Source organism: Humulus lupulus, chromosome 2, assembly GCF_963169125.1.
Source record: "Humulus lupulus chromosome 2, drHumLupu1.1, whole genome shotgun sequence".
NCBI lineage: Eukaryota > Viridiplantae > Streptophyta > Magnoliopsida > Rosales > Cannabaceae > Humulus > Humulus lupulus.
In genome coordinates, this window is record NC_084794.1 from 154,028,684 (window position 1) to 154,044,346 (window position 15,663).

Here is a 15,663-nt window from a genome sequence, read left to right on the forward strand (position 1 = left end):
TAAAAAAAATAAAATAATAAATGAAGAGGGGAGAAAATCACCTCAAAAATGCCTCTGTGGGGGATAGAACCTTGGAGTTCCTAGATATAGCTTGAAGGAGATACCACTAGGCTAAGCAAGTTTTGGTGTGAAGAGGTGAGTTCAAGTCTTGGGGTATTTATAAGGAAAGTCCAGGCATTCTAGCCATTGGATCAAATTTAGATGGATGGTGGAGATCAAGAGCCTTGGCAACCTTGGGATCCGCTATTGGAAATGATTGGCCCTCATCACATCTTAAGGACATACTTGTATCACCACCAAAATTAGTTGGTTTTTGTGTTTCTTTATGAACTACAAAGAAACACACCACCAAGATCCATTTTGTGTTTCCTCATTCACTCAAAGATATCATTCAAAAGATGAGCCTTCCACGCCCCTTCAAGGAAAACGAAGCATAAATGCCATTCATATCACACAAAGAACATATGAAAGAGTCTACGAACACAATTAAAAGAATGCTCATAGACTCGGGGGCATGTGTGAATATGGGAAAATCATAAAAGAAGTAAGGCACCCAAGGAGAGGGCCTCACATACGTAGGGGGCCTTGCGTAGTTCCTCGCCGAGTCCGAGTGCCTCGCATAGCGAGGTCCAACATGCCACATGCCAGCCTTCATGGAGTCCAAGTGCCTCGCGTAGTTACGTTATGCATGCACGAGGCTGTGTGTGCCGAGGACGGTACGCCCGCGCAGAAGGTTGTGAGAGGGCCTGGGTTCCATGGCGTCGCAACATGCGGAGAACCGCGCATGGAGAGGGGGAGAGCCTCGCATAGCGAGGCCAGGCGCGGAAGGTCGTGTGAGGGCCTGGGTTCCTTGGCGTCGCAACATGCGGAGAGCCTCACATTGAGAGGGAGAGCCTCGCATAGCGAGGCCTGGCACCATGTTGAAGACTTTCCCAGTGAAGGCTTTCGAGAAGGCTCGCGCACCCCTAGACACCACGCGGAGTCCCAGCACCTCGTCTTGTTACTCTGGACACAGCTACCTCACCTATGCACTAGACCATGTGAAGGCCTTGTGGCCCTGGTGTCGAGGCATTGAGGAGGGATTCGCTTAGTAAGGGCTTCATTGCCTCTCGCATTCTATCCATGCCAGGCCTCCCAACTATAAAAGGAGAATTAGAAAGGATGTCCCACAGTTAGCAAAATATTAGAAATCCATGAGCCAAGGTGTATTGTAGAAACGTGAGGAGGACCATTAGGCACATGGACAAGTACGAGGTGTACGACCCTGAGGGAGGCAAAGGCGTAATTCCGACATCAACATTCGACAAGTAGTGGTGGTACGAATTCATACGAAGAGTGTTAGCACGATCTTCCTGTCTTTGACCATGTACCAACAATCTACACCACAACCCTTTGCTCCTCTACACCATGCACCACTACTCTGATAGGGTACCAACATACGATCTTGTCCCTTGGGATCACCTTGTATCAGAGGCCATTAGAGCCCATCTATAAATAGGCTTCGACCCTTCTAACCAAGGGGTTGGAAAATTCATTGTAGACAGAGATAGTAGAGCAATATACGAGATTTTCCTCCATTCTTGTTGTTCTGCATGTTTCTTTCTTAATTTTTTCCTAAGTTCTTTCTACTCAGTTTTCGTAACAAGCATTGAGTTTTCCATCCACATATCATTGACGAATTTGTGTCGTCAACATATGCACTGCAAAAAGGAAGCACCATGTCAAGAAGACTGCTTTCTTGACTAAGCAAGTGAGTGCGGTTATTGAACAAAAGACACCACCAAAATGCAAAGATACTGGTTGTCCCACCATTTCTTGTCAAATAGGGACTCATGAAGTTAGCCAAGCTTTACTTGATCTTGGTGTGAGTGTAAATCTCATGCCTTACTCTGTGTACTCGCAACTTGGTCTTGGGGAAATGAAGCCAACATTTGTTGTGCTACAACTTGCTGACCACTCCACCAAAAAGCCTAGGGGTATTGTTGAGGATGTTTTAGTTCAAATTAAAAAATTCTATTACCCCGTGGACTTTCTTATACTTGATACCCAATCTGTGGTAAACATGGAGTCAAAAATTCCTATTATCCTCGGAATACAATTCCTTGCTACTGCAAATGCTTTAATTAATTGTTGGAATGGCCTAATGAAGATATTGTTTGGAAACATGACTCTTGAATTCAATATCTTCCACATCGAGAAACAACCCTGAGAAGATGGTGAATGTTATCTAACATTCATTATTGACACTTTAATTCCCAAGGAGGTTCAATTGCGAAACAACTTTGATAATCGTGAAGAACTCCTCCTTTCAGACAATGAAAGTTCTGATTCTATTGAGTCTACTCTTGCAATATCAGATCACATCGACTCACACAATATAAGTACTAAGTTTGGAAAACTTCACTTTGAAGAGCTACCTCGTGATAGGGCACAACCAAAAACTACAGCTGAAGAGGTTCCAATTGTTCAATTGACCCAACTACCCAAGGGTTTGAAACATGTCTTCTTGGGAGATGGGGAAGCCTTTTTGATGAAGACACCAAGACTAAAGATCCAAATCTAGTTCCAGTTGTTCTGGTGACGAGGGCGCGAGCCAAAAGACTTAGTTTAGGAGCTTGATGAGTCTTATTGTATTTTGTCATCTTGTATTTTTTATTTAGTCTTTGTTTATTTTGTGAAAAGTCAAACACTTGACTTGTGTGAGTCCAAGAGTCCTTTTGTCTTTAATTTCGGTTTTCATTAGGAAGACAAAAGGCTTGTTTTTTAAATTTCGGTTTTGCTTTAGGAAGACAAAGGGGCTTGTCTTGATGTAATTTTCGCCTATATTAGGCCTTGAAAACATTTGGAAAAATCAGATTATTATGAAATGAAAATTGAGAGGTTTTCTTCTTGAGTTCTTGAAGAGACTAATTAGAACTTATCAAGGGGTTCCTTGTGGCGTTCAACCTGACTTATCAAACGGATTCCCATCCCCGTTTGTGGCGTCTTCCTCATACCAAGGTTCATGCTTGGCTAAGCATTGGGTCGCGGTTCTTCATTCCCATTTCGTGTGTTCTTGGTGGCTGCCGTATTTTTTATTTATTTTTTATTTTTAGAGTTCGGATCCTCTTGGTTTTCTTCTTCTTTCTTTGATTTCTTTCTTTCTTCTTTTCTTTTCTTTTTCTTTGATTTCTCAAATGCAGATGCAAGGAACTAATTTGAAAGCAAAATGAATCGGTTTTCACAAGAGAAACAATGGAGACTCGGATTTCACAAAAAGAAAAGAGAAAACCCAACCCACTTTCGGATTTAACAATAAGAATAAGTGAAACTCAATCCCAACTCAGATTTCACCATAAGAACAAGATAAAACCCAATCTCAATTCAGATTTCACTACAAGAACAAGAGAAAACTCAATCCTAATTCAGATTTCACAATAAGAACAAGGGAACTCAATCCCAATTTGGATTGCACAATAAGAACAAGAGAAACCCAATGAACTTTCGGATTTCACAACCAAACAAGAGGAACTCAATGAAAATTCGGTTTTTATAATAAGAACCCTAATTCACGAATTCAGAAACAAAAAGAAAACCAATTAGGGGAAATTGAAACAAAGAAAACAGATTATTTGGTTAATGAAAATTGGAATAAGGAAACAAGGAAATTCATAAATCAACAAGCTCTAGCATAGTTTCGGATTTCACAACAAATAAGGGAAACAAGGAAATTAACAAGCTCTAGAATAGACAAAACAAGACTAGATGAACACGAATTGATTTTTATTTTTTTTTTGTAATTTTTTTTTCAGAAACCCTAATATAAGAACACGAATTGAATAGAAAAACAAATGAAAAAGGATAGGCCAAACCGGATGATCCTAAGCTCTGATACCAACTGATACGAACCACACCAACACTGTGATGAAACTCGACACCAAATATGGCAGCCACCAAGAACACACGAAATGGGAATGAAGAACCGCGACCCAATGCTTAGCCAAGCACGAACCTTGGTATGAGGAAGACGCCACAAACGGGGATGGTAATCTGTTTGATAAGTCAGGTTGAACGCCACAAGGAACCCCTTGATAAGTTCTAATTAGTCTCTTCAAGAACTCAAGAAGAAAACCTCTCAATTTTCATTTCATAATAATCTGATTTTTCCTAATGTTTTCAAGGCCTAATATAGGCGAAAATTACATCAAGACAAGCCCCTTTGTCTTCCTAAAGCAAAACCAAAATTTAAAAAACAAGCCTTTTGTCTTCCTAATGAAAACAGAAATTAAAGACAAAAGGACTCTTGGACTCACACAAGTCAAGTGTTTGACTTTTCACAAAATAAACAAAGACTAAATAAAAAATACAAGATGACAAAATACAATAAGACTCATCAAGCTCCTAAACTGAGTCTTTTGGCTCGCGCCCTCGTCACCAGAACAACTGGAACTAGACTTGGATCTTTAGTCTTGGTGTCTGGAAACCTCTCTTAAAAAAAGAGTCTGGAAACCTCTCTTAAAATTTTTTGTTATAAACTTGTTCCTTATGGTCTAGAGGCCTTTTGGCCAAAACCCCACACAAGTGATTCAAAAATCATCATTTTTTTTTGTCATTTTTCATCAGTTTTTCTATGTTCGTTTGGTTTGTTCTGGTTTGATTTGCTACTTGAATCCTCCATGATATTGTGTGATTAGTTTTGAAAGAACTTAAAGAAGAATACGAGTGGAAAAAGGCAGAGGTGTGAGCTTATTTGAGGGTAAAAGCCATCAAAGTTGAGTGAAACACGAGTGGACTTGAGTGACAATTTTTGAGTGAAAACACGTGAGGGAGTGTGGTGAGGTCTTTTCTCCATATTATTCTAACCTTATTTTGCAGATTTCCATCATGGCACAAAATCCAGAGAAAGATGCAAGCAATGATATTCCTCCACCTGAGGTTCCGAATCTACAAATGCAAGCATTAATTGGGGAGATGCGAAGGATGATGAGGGCGGAGTGTGAGCAGATACGTGAGAGGTTAGATAGGGTAGAAGAGGGAACGCAATGGAGGGCACGGAGGAACAGGGTGCAACAACGGGATGTTGAGGGTGAAAGAGAGTTTGATGGGGGCGATTTAGAGGAAGAATATGATAGGATGTCAGAGGGTAACCATAGGAGGTATAGTCGAGATAGAGAAGCTAGGAACCATGTAGATAATTATTTGGGAAATATCAAGATGAGAATTCCAGCATTTCAGGGGAAGAGCGATCCTGAAGCATACCTTGAGTGGGAGAAGAAGATGGAGCTAGTTTTTGATTGTCACAACTACTCCGACATGAAGAAGGTAAAACTTGCTGCCATTGAGTTTACTGATTATGCTATTGTTTGGTGGGATCAGTTGTGCATCAACAGGAGGCGGAGTGGAGATCATCCTATTGACACATGGGAGGCAATGAAGAGGGTGATGAGGTGACGGTTTGTACCACCTCATTATTATCGAGATCTGTACCTTAAGTTGCAGGGTCTTCGTCAGGGCTACAAAAGTGTTGATGAGTATTACAAGGAGATGGAGATGGCTATGATTAGAGCCAATGTTGAAGAGGATCGGGAGGCAACCATGGCAAGGTTTTTGAATGGGTTGAACCGAGAGATTGCTAATCCAATTGAGCTACACCATTATGTGGAATTGGAAGATTTGGTAGTACAAGAGGGGTAGTACAAGTTCAAAGCCAAGACCGAGCCCACACAATTCAAGTGCAACACCTTGGCGGTCAAACTATCCAAAGAAGGAAGAAGACCAACCTACTTCATCCTTTACAGCAAAACCAGCCACGACCCCTCAAGGTAAAACAGCCCCTACTTCGTCCCGTTCTAGTGAGATAAAGTGTTTCAAATGTCAGGGGCGAGGACACATAGCTAGCCAATGTCCAAACAAGAGAGTTATGGTGATTCGAGAAAGTGGCGAGATCGATTCTGAAGATGAAGATGATCTTGCTGACATGCCACCATTGGAAGATGCTTCTATCGATGATGAAGAATATGGGCCAGAATCTGGTGAGATGCTTGCACTAGTCACAAGACGAGCCTTAAACTTGCAAGCAAAAGAAGAGGAAGAAGAGGTGCAGCGGGAGAACATCTTTCACACTCATTGTCATGTGAAAGACAAGGTATGCAATGTTATTATTGATGGTGGTAGTTGCACTAACGTTGCTAGTTCTTCCATGGTTGAGAAGCTGGGGCTCCCAACGCTTAAACATCCTTGTCCATACAAGTTGCAGTGGTTGAATGATAGTGGTGAAGTGAGGGTTACAAAACAGGTGCTGGTATCATTTCGAATTGGAAAGTATGAGGATGAGGTATTGTGTGATGTGGTTCCCATGCAAGCTGGACACCTCCTTCTAGGAAGGCCTTGGCTATTTGATCGGCGAGTCCGGCATGATGGCTTCACCAACAAGTACTCATTCACGTTCCATCAACAAACAATCACTCTAGCTCCATTGACGCCAAAGCAAGTATATGAAGACCAAGTGAGGTTGCAAAAATTGAGTGATAAAAAAATATTGAGTGAGCAAAAGAAGGAGAGTGAAAAGATGAATGAGAGTGAGAAAAGAGAGAGACAAAGAGAGAAAAGGGTTGAATCAAGTGAGCGAGAAAAGATAGAGAAGAGTTCGATCAATGAGGGAAAATTAGAGAGAAAACAGAATAATTTTTATGCAAAAAAAAGTGAGGTTAAGGAGGCTCTTTTAAACACTAACCAACTTGATGCTCACAAAGGTCGTCACAAGCAGGTTTTTGACCCCGGTGATTGGGTATGTGTACACATGAGGAAAGAGCGATTCCCAGCACAAAGACGTTCCAAATTTCTACCTCGAGGAGATGGTCCATTTCAAGTGCTAGAAAGGATCAATGACAATGCCTACAGACTCGATTTACTAGGTGAGTATACTGTTAGTGCTACTTTTAATGTTTCTGATTTGAGTCCTTTTGATGCAGGTGAAGATTTGAGGACAAATCCTTCTCAAGAGGGGGGGAATGATGAAGACACCAAGACTAAAGATCCAAGTCTAGTTCCAGTTGTTCTGGTGACGAGGGCGCGAGCCAAAAGACTCAGTTTAGGAGCTTGATGAGTCTTATTGTATTTTGTCATCTTGTATTTTTTATTTAGTCTTTGTTTATTTTGTGAAAAGTCAAACACTTGACTTGTGTGAGTCCAAGAGTCCTTTTGTCTTTAATTTCGGTTTTCATTAGGAAGACAAAAGGCTTGTTTTTTAAATTTCGGTTTTGCTTTAGGAAGACAAAGGGGCTTGTCTTGATGTAATTTTCGCCTATATTAGGCCTTGAAAACATTTGGAAAAATCAGATTATTATGAAATGAAAATTGAGAGGTTTTCTTCTTGAGTTCTTGAAGAGACTAATTAGAACTTATCAAGGGATTCCTTGTGGCGTTCAACCTGACTTATCAAACGGATTCCCATCCCCGTTTGTGGCGTCTTCCTCATACCAAGGTTCGTGCTTGGCTAAGCATTAGGTCGCGGTTCTTCATTCCCATTTCGTGTGTTCTTGGTGGCTGCCATATTTGGTGTCGGGTTTCATCACAGTGTTGGTGTGGTTCGTATCACTTTCCAGTTATCATCTCGTCCAACCTTCAAAATTCTCAAGAATTGCAGTTACTCGACCTACTGCAAATGCATAAATCTACGATAGGTTGGACGCTTGTTGATATCAAAGGTATTATCCCTTTAATTTGCTCCCATCGAATCAATTTGGAGGACGAGGCTATCCCTCAAAGAGACCCTCAAAGGAGACTGAACCCTACAATGAAAGAAGTTGTAAAAAATGAAGTTCTAAAATTGCTAGACACTGGTATCATCTATCCAGTGGCCGACAGTAAATGGGTTAGTCCCACTTAGGTAGTACCCAAGAAATCGAGTGTCACCGTTGTTCAAAATGAAAAATGGGTCCTTCTCCCCACAAAACCTGTGACAGGGTGGCGCATGTGCATTGATTATCAAAAATTAAATGCTGCCTCTCACAAAGATCCTTTTCCACTCCCATTTATAGAACAAATCCTTGAATGTGTAGCTGATCATCCATTCTATTGCTTTCTTTATGGCTAGAGGATCAAGATAAGACCACTTTCACTTATCCCTTTGGCACCTTTGTTTTCCGGTGTATGCCATTTGGCTTGTGTAATGCACCAGCTACATTTCAAAGATGCATGATGAGCATCTTTAGTGACATGATTGAAAAATCAATGGAAGTATTCATGGATGACCTACCAATTTTTGGAAATTCCTTTGACACATGTCTTCTTCATCTTGAAGTTATCTTGAAATGATGTGTTGAGAAAGGGCTCGTGCTCAATTGGGAGAAATGCTACTTCATGGTATCTTCTGTAATAGTCTTAGGCCACTTTGTTTCTGAAAGAGGAATTGAGGTTGATCAATTTAAAGTCGACCTTATCTCCAGCCTACCTACTTCTAAGACTGTCAAAGACATTAGGTCATTCCTTGGTCATGCCGGTTTCTATAGGAGGTTCATACAAAAATTTTCAATGATTGCTCATCCGCTAAGCAACCTCCTAGCCAAAGATGTTACCTTTATGTGGACACCTAAGTGTGAGGAATCATTTCGAACGCTTGTAAATTCACTCACTTCCACTCCCATCATTCAGTCACCAGATTAGAGTCTTCCTTTCGAAATCATGTGTGACGCCAGCAACATTGCTGTGGGAGCTGTGTTAGGAAAACGAAGGGAGGGGGGACCCTTTGTTGTCTACTATGCAAGTCGAACTCTCAATAGTGCTCAAATGAACTATTCCACTACTGAAAAAGAGTTGCTTGCCATCATCTTTTCCCTTGACAAATTTTGATCTTATTTGATTGGATCACCTATTATGATCTTCATAGATCACTCCACCCTTAAGTATATCCTTTCTAAAAAGGATGCTAAGGCGCGATTAATACGGTGTATCATTCTCTTGCAAGAATTTGATATAATGATCAAAGACAAGAAAGGTGTTGAAAATGTTATCGCGGACCACTTGTCCCGAATTGAATTCAGCGATCCCGCTGATGGTCCACCCATTCATGATGATTTCCCCGATGAACAATTGCTTTTTGTTACTAAGTTACCATGGTATGCTCACATTCTGAACTACTTAGTAACAGGTGAACTCCCATCTGAATGGAGTTCACAAGACAAATGCAAATTTCAAGTCGGGTGCACAATTTCTTTCGGGATGACCCATACTTATTCAAGTATTGCCTCAACCAAATCATGCGAAGATGCATCCACGACGATGAGGTGTCTAGTGTGCTGAATTTTTGACACAATGATGCTTGTGGTGGTCACTTTTCTGTGAAGAAAACCACTGCAAAAATCTTACAATGCGGTCTTTCCTAGCCCACTCTATTAAAAGACACTAATGATTTCTGTCGTTCTTGTATAAGGTGCCAGAAGTTAGGTTCCTTGTCCCGTCGGCACATGATGCCATTAAACCTAATTATTTCTATCGAAATATTTGATTGTTGGGGGATAGACTTTATGGGACCATTTCCACCTTCTTTTGGCTACCTTCACATTTTTCTTGTTGTGGATTATGTTTCCAAATGGATCGAGGCTGTACCCTATCGAACAAATGATAACGCTATAGTTGTCAAATTCTTGAAAGAAAATGTGTTATCAAGTTTCGGTACTCCTCACGCTATCATCAGTGATCAAGGCACTCATTTTTGCAACAGATCTTTTGAAGCTCTTATGCGTAAGTACGGTGTACTTAATAAAGTTTCAAATGTCTACCATCCACAGACTAATGGCCAAGCTTAGTTAGCCAATAGGGATATAAAACACATTCTGGAAAAGACGATAGATCCTAACCGCAAAGATTGGTCTACACGTCTTCTAGACGTTCTTTGGGCATACTGCATTACTTTCAAATCCCCTCTTGGGATGTCTCCTTATCGGCTTGTCTTTGGAAAAGGCTGTCATTTACCTGTCGAGCTCAAGCATAAAGCTTATTGGGCTATCAAATCCCTCAACTTTGATCTGAATGCTGCAGGTATCAATCGCAAACTCCAATTGCCCGAAATTGAGGAGTTGAGAAATGATGCATATGACAATTCCAGGATTTATAACGCAAAGTTGAAAATCTCTCATGATAAACAAATCATGTGAAAATACTTTGAGCCAAATCAGAAAGTGCATCTGTATGATTCTCGCCTGCACTTGCACCCCGATAAACTGAGATCGCAATGGACTAGTCCATTTGTAGTGAAGCAAGTATTTTTCCAACAGTTCTGTTGAGGTCGAGGACCCAACCGATGAGAGAATTTTTTGAGTTAATGGCCAAAGACTGAAGCATTACATTGAGAGTGTGAGTCACGTTGAAGAGGTCCTTCTTAAGGATCTAGTTTATACACTTTGAAATTCTGAATGGTTTGTTTGTTTTTATTCTTATTTTTCTGTCTTTCTTTTATATTTGTATTTTTTTTTTTGCTTTCTTCTTTGTTCTTGTATTTTGTTTGTTTTGGGGCATTGTTATCAAGTTATTTACGCTTTTGCCTTATGGATAAGGTCATCATCCAGGTGTTCTCTTTCCCTATCCATTTTATTGAGTATTCATTTTGTCATTGAGGATACTGTCTGATTTTTGGTTGGGGGTGGTGAGCATTCATTTGGAAAATCTTATTGTCTTGTTGAATTTTTGTTTAAGTCAATTTTTTCAAAATTATCTACGCATGAGTACAACTTGTTGGTTTGAGTCAGTTTTTAATATGTTTAGCTATTAAGAAGTGATTTTAGTATCAACCTCTCTAAGGTCCTTCATCGTAAAGTTTGAAGATAGAAACCTGTTTAATTCTCTTATTCATTTCATGTATTTACTCAAAATCAACATATCATATACATAAAGATACATTAATATGACATAGCCATAACAATTGTTAGGGTATAAGCACTTGTCCGGGCTATTGTGTCCAAATCCATCCTATACAATGACTTTGTCAAATTTCTCATGCCATTATTTTGGAGCTTGTTTCAAACCATATAATGATTTGAAAAGTCTACACATTTTATGTTCATTTCCTTGAAGAACAAAACCATCTATTTGTTCCATATAGTCCTCATCCTCAATATCTCCATTTAGGAATGTTGTTTTGCATCCATTTGGTGAACATAAAGCTTAAATATATATGATAAGGCAAATAACAATCTAATAGATTGGTTCTTGCTATCGGTGCATATGATATTTCCTTCTAAATATCTATTTGCATCCAATTGGTTTAGACCTTATTGGAAGGTCAACCAATTCCCAAATGTGGTTAAACATAATTGAATTATTTTCATCATTTATTGCCTCCCTCAAAAAATCGGAGTCCCTTGATGACATATCTTTGAAAATTTTAGGATCATCTTCTAATTGAAGTACTATTGGATATTTACAAGTAACTTCCTATTTGTTTCCTTCTATAAGATATTGTGTCTCTACTTGAGAGCATTTCTCACTTGATCCCAAGTCTTTGAGCCTTTGGTTTCTTCTAGGCAATAAAGGTTGTTTATTAACCAATTTAGGAATCTCCTCTTGAGGCTCTCTAATTTGAATTTGTTCTTTTGATTTATTGTCATCACAAGACATATTCTAAAAAAAACTCAATCTCTCTTGATTCAATTATGACATTAGAATCCAAGTCTAACAATCTCTAAGTTTTGCTATTTGAGGCATAGCCAACAAATTCACATTTTATAGCCCTTGGACCCAAATTCGTTCTTTTAGGATCCGCACACTTGTAATAAGCAAGGCACCCCCACATTTTAAGATAATAAATATTTGTTTTCTTTCATTTCCATAACTCATATGGAGATAAATTGGTTTTCTTCATGGGAATATGATTCAAAAGATGACATACGGATAACAAGGCTTCACCCCACAAATTAAAACTCAATTCTGAAAGTAATAGCATAGCATTAATTATTTCAAGAAATGTTCTATTTTTTTCTTTCCGCTATACCATTTTGTCGTGGAGTATATGGGGCGGTACATTCATGTATTATTCCATGCTCTTCACAAAATAAGTTAAAATTATTTGAAAAATATTTACTTGTTGGGGTTTTATGCTCTAATTAAAACCCAAATTCATTGCAATCTCATTTTATTATCAATAAAAGAATAGAAATCATTTTTTGACTTGGTCAATCACTTTGCTCACATGTTTTATTTTCATAATTATTTGTTTAATATAAACTTCTATTAAATCCCGAGCATATAGCCAATCTTATTTATAGTGACGTAATCACAGTGGAATATAAATGTGATTATATGTTCAAAATAAGTTAGTCCTAAGATTAGTCAGTGCACATGATTTACACTGACTTTCCAATCTATGATATGATCTACTTAAACATTACAGTATTATGTTCTTTCTAGAACATTAGCAAAGTAGATAAGATCAGATGTATTTGTTACATTGGACAGGACCGATATTGACAGTTGATAAGATAAGTAAACACACTGTTATTATCTATTCTAGTCATATCATATAGTTGAACATAGGTCAATTCATTCTCAATTATGAGTGGTTAGTATTCTAATTGATTGTATTATTTGAGTTCTTTGACTTGTTCGTTACCAGCTTACCCTACGGACTAGCCCATACTTACATCTTGGGAACTCGGTAGTATAATTAAGTGGGAGTGTTAATCATAGATATGAACATCTATAGCTTCTGATGAAGAAGTGAAACAATGGTTTCCTTTTAGTTTGGTTCAAGATGTTAAATGATAGAGATCTCATTTCAGTAATTAAATTAGTTTACTAAAATATCATTTACAAGGAACTAAGTTTTTTAAGGATAAAATACAATGAGGGGTAAAACGGTATTTTAGTCCTATCTCATTGTAGACCGTCTATAGAGGATTGAGTGAAAATTATGGTTGTAACAATGGATAATTAATAGCATATCTATATTTGTTATAGAGCGTTCTATGAATTCAAGAGTGCAATTCTGAGTCTATAGTGGAGTCACAAGGAATTAATAAGTTAGTAAATTTATTTGTTAGATTTATGATAACTTATTGGAGCTTGATTTCATAGGCCCATGGTCCCCATTGTACCTTGGATAAAATCATCTAGATAGTCTCAATTAATTGATTTAATTATCAAAGTTGACCAGGTCAATTTTGGAAAGTTTCACAGAGTTGTGTAATTTTGAGAAGAAAAGAGAAATTATGGCAGATTTATTAATTAAGATAAATTGGTATCTAAATTAATAAATAAGTTAAATCAATGTTCAAATTATAAATAATTAATTTGATAAAGGATTTAAATAATTAAATCAATAGAAAATAATACATGCCTTGATTTTAAGTCCAATGGGCTTATAATCAAATGGGAAATTTCACGGGCCTAAAACCCATGATAATTTTGACCTAGGGCTTCAAAATGGCTATTATTTTATTGATTTTTTAATTAAATTAAATGGCCTAATTGAGTCAAAGGAGTGCTTAGAGAGAAGTCACAAGTTCAGATTTCTGAGACGGCAGAGAAGTTTAATCATTGGTTTTCTGATAGTTTTAGATTCTCTCTAAACACAAGTCCTTTTTTAAGCCTCTTTGTTATTTTCTCTTCTTCTCTCTATATCCATCTCATGTGTTGAGAATTGCCCACACTAGTCTAGGTGGTTCTGAGGATACATTGGAAGATTGTGAAGAAAATAGAAGATCAGTTCAATTTCTTGATAATACTTTGCGACAGAGAGGATACAAGAGTTAGAGAAACTGAAAGAAGGACCACTTCATTCTACTGCGTATACTGTAAGTATTCTATTATTTGTTTCTCTTTGAATTCAATTTTAGAAACATGTTTTAGGCTATCTCGTATTAATTTGTTTAATATTCGATATACATGAAAATAAGTAAAGATCTTGTATAAGCTAATCCAACATCACCACCCCTATCACTTCTAACCTCTATTATTTTCCTTTCAAATTGATTTCCAACTTTTGATTTATAAACTTTAAATACACTAAATGCTTTGTAGAGTCCCAGAATATTTACTTAACTAGCTAGATAGTAGTAGTAGTAGTAGTAGTAGTAGTAGTAGTAATAGTAGTAGTAGTTTGTAGTATGTTAGATTCCGTGGATTTTGGTTCAAGTCGAGACTTAGTTGGAAACTCGTAGGAACAGTTATGAATTTTATAAGTTTAACCTATAGTTTAAGGATATTAATTATAACATAAGGTTTAATTTTTTTTAGTAGTTATGATTATTATAGTATAGTATAGGTTTACCAAATTAGTAGCCTTGTTTGTGGAAAAGGGGGTGATTGCATAAGAATAAATTAATTATAATATTATTAAAAAGTGTTATGGATCGAGCCTACATAAAGCCCAAAAGCCCAATAAGATTTTGGGGTTAGTAAATTCGAAATCAGCCTAGGGAATTAGAGTTTGTTATTTTATGGTTAGTTAAGATATTTGTGGATTAGGTTGTTATTTAGATAATTAAATAGATTTTTCGTAACTTTAGCGTACTGTAACTTCTGACCTATTTTTGACCTAGTTTTATTATGAATTTCGAAAAATAGTATTTCTAAAAAGTTGTATATAATTGAATTAGCTTTCTAACGGTATAAAGATGGTCTAAATCGAAATCTTACATCTCCAGTTATATTAATTTTACTACAGGTGAGTTTAGAGTTACGAGATTTAGGAAGTTAGAGGTTGGGATATTTTTTTTTATGTTAGATTGTTCCTCAATTATTTAATAAAAATATTAATAAGATAATTTAATGATATTTTATACAGATGTTAGGATTCTATTTTATTTAAATTTGGATTATAGTTAGAATGAAATTAAGTATTTTTAAATAAAAGAAAGATCTAGAAACTCTAGAATCTTCCAGAACCACTAAGAGCATGACACTTGTCATAATCACGTTTATTTAAGGATTTAAATTTAAATAAATGAAAGATTTAGAAACTCTAGAACATTCCAGAACCACTAAGAGCATGACACTTGTCATAATCATGTTTATTTAAGGATTTAAGTATTTTTTTTAATAGGATAGTTTCACTACTCAAACTCTATAAATAAGACCTAGTGCTCAACCATTTTCTTCATTCTTCAAGTACTTGATCAGAGCCTCCAAGGTGCTAGTGTTAGTATAGAGAGATACACTTGGGTTTGGGATAAAAACTTTATCATCTTAAGCTTTATAAACACTTGGGTAGTGAGATAAAGTGTGTTTTCGATATTGAGGTGTAGATCGGTTCTAGTTCATCCAAGGTAATATTATTCATAAGTTCTATTCTTTATGATTCCTTAGTTTTTCTTAAGTTTCTTTCAGATCCTAACTTCTGTTCATGGTTTCGTGGTTAGGTGTTTAAGTTCTTAAACATTAAGGCTCTCGGTAAGTTTCGCTCCTTGATGGTTTAGTTTCCTTTCATCTCCTTTTCTATAGATACTCATATGCTTTTATGTTGGTTTTAGGAGTGTTCCAAATCCCGTCCTTGTTCTCAAATATCCCAGTGTTGGTAAGGAAAATATGATAGATTTTATGTGCTTATATGTTATGTTTATGTTATAATATGTTTATGTTATGATATGTTATGCTATGATATGTATATGGATGATATGTTTTAGTTCTTGGGTATATGATTTGTTTAGATAACAAGCATATAACTTGTTCAGATAACAAGTCCCAAGAATA